Raw genomic sequence first — 2413 nt, forward strand, 5'->3', positions numbered from 1 at the left:
GTGGAGGTTGTGACTCGTGCTGTAGCCAAATTAAATACCGGCGATTGGCCAGCCGAGAAACAGGACGCTCGTCCTAAGAGTAAATTAGATGAGCATTACCTGAGATCCAGATCACAGCCTTCACGATGGGGTCTTCTGTTTTTCCCCGATCTCCATGCTGAGGTGTCAAGATCGTGGGAGAAACCGTACTCATTCCGTATTTACAGCCCCACAGTCTCGAATTATTCCAACATCGTGGAGCTGAATGATAAGGGATATGGGGCGATGCCAGTGGTGGAGGAGACGCTTGCGAGCTATCTCTCCCCATCCTCAGCATCGTCCCTGAAGGCCCCGAAGCTTCCCACCAGGCCCGATAGGCTGACATCGAGTCTGGTTGGAAAAGCTTATACGGCGGCAGGTCAGGCTGGCGCATGTTTGCACACAATGGCGGTGTTACAAGCATACCAGGCTGACCTGCTCAGGGACCTGGATGACAGGGAGGAGTAGGAATCCGACATAGTAGCCGAACTACGTCGGGCCACAAATGTGTCCCTCCGTGCCACCAAAGAAACGGCCAGAGCTATCGGCCATTCAATGGCAACTATGGTAGCCACGGAACGGCATCTGTGATTGAATCTGTCCGAAATGCAAGATAAGGACAGATTCTTCCTCCTAGATGCCCCACTCTCGCCCTCTGGCCTTTTCGGCGACGCAGTCAACACTGTCGTCGATAGGTTTCAGGAGGCGAGGAAGCAAGCGGCGGCGTTCCAACATTTCCTCCATCATCGCTCCCAGGCCCATGCTCCCGCTCAGCAGCCCCAGCCGTAAAGCTCCTCATACCGCCAGTCTCAAAAACAGAGCGTTGCAACCTGCACCCTCCACAGAAAGATCAGGGGTCGGGGCGATGCTCTCAGTCGGGGTCTTCTAGACCGAAAACGGATCTGCGGACCGTTATCTTGTCTAAGAGGACCTCGACTAAGCGGTCCTGATGCCACCATTGTCAGGTCCCTGAGGGCAGCCCCACCTGGGGAGGAAAGGATAACACCTCAGTATACAGTGCCCGATCCTCCTCAGTGCCCTCACGGAGATGCACTGATACCCCTGCCACCCTCGGTTCTTCAGGGCTCAGTGAGCTCCGACGAGCGAAAATCCCAGCTGCCGCCCGGCGACGGTACGGCACGGGAGAGCTCGTCCCCTCAAGTGAGGGTGCTACAGCAGTCAGGTCGGTTGTTCCCTGCCTATCATCCGCTTCAGGGCACCGAACTGGCTCCTCTAATAACACCAGAGGCCAGCCTCGAGAGATTTTTTTGGCAGCGTGGAAACTTCTACCAAATGTCTCAAAATGGGTCCTGCAGATTGTAAAGAAAGGCTACAGAATCCAGTTCGGTTCTCGTCCGCCTCATTTCAGCGGGGTCATTCCCACACTAGTGGGCCCCGAGCAGGCTCTGGTAATGGAACAAGCAGTAGATACTTTCTTGAGGAAGGGGGCCATAGAACGTGTTCCTCCTCTCTCGAGAGCGTCCGAGTTCTACAGCCGTTACTTCATCGTTCCGAAGAAGGATGGGGGGTTGCGTCCGATCTTAGATCTCCGTCTTCTGAACCACGCTATCAAACAGCTTCGGTTCAAGATGCTCACTATCAAGCAGATAGTATCTCAAATCCAGTCCGAGGACTGGTTTGTTACGATAGATCTCAAAGACGCTTATTTCCATGTTTCCATCCTTCCTTAACAGGAGGAGGAATCCGACATAGTAGCCGAACTACGTCGGGCCACAAATGTGACCCTCCGTGCCACCAAAGAAACGGCCAGAGCTATCGGCCATTCAATGGCAACTATGGTGGCCACGGAACGGCATCTGTGATTGAATCTGTCCGAAATGCAAGATAAGGACAGATTCTTCCTCCTAGATGCCCTCCATCATCGCTCCCAGGCCCATGGGACAATAAAAGTAACTATGAAATTACATATAAAGATGTATAAGTGGGTCAAAAAACACTCACACAATTTAATTGCAGTTAGCATGCAATTAGGTCTTACAATATTACATTCACTTCACACAAGTATATTTCTTTAAAGTAATTATCACTGCAGGGACTTGTTAGTATGGTGCGGTGGGTATTCTCGTTCTCAAAGCGTTTCTCGACGCAGCTCGAGTTCCTGAAGGGGAACCTGCCATACATATGTAACCATGGTTCCCAGAGGGAACGAGACGCTACGTCTCTTTGCCATACTCCCTGCATCCCTGCAGGCGCTACTTCATCGCAGCTAACTTGCGCTCTGCCGGATGCGCTTTTATACTTCCTGGTTGCTCACGTCACCCCGCTCGTGACGTCTCGCTGCTCCATTGGACGGATTTTACACGTGCTTCAGAACGCGGTCACACAGGGGCGTTCCCAGAGCGTTTCTCGACGCAGTGTCTCGTTCCCTTGGGAC

This window comes from Sinocyclocheilus anshuiensis, unplaced genomic scaffold, assembly GCF_001515605.1.
Source record: "Sinocyclocheilus anshuiensis isolate Anshui unplaced genomic scaffold, SAMN03320099.WGS_v1.1 scaffold1430, whole genome shotgun sequence".
Lineage (NCBI taxonomy): Eukaryota > Metazoa > Chordata > Actinopteri > Cypriniformes > Cyprinidae > Sinocyclocheilus > Sinocyclocheilus anshuiensis.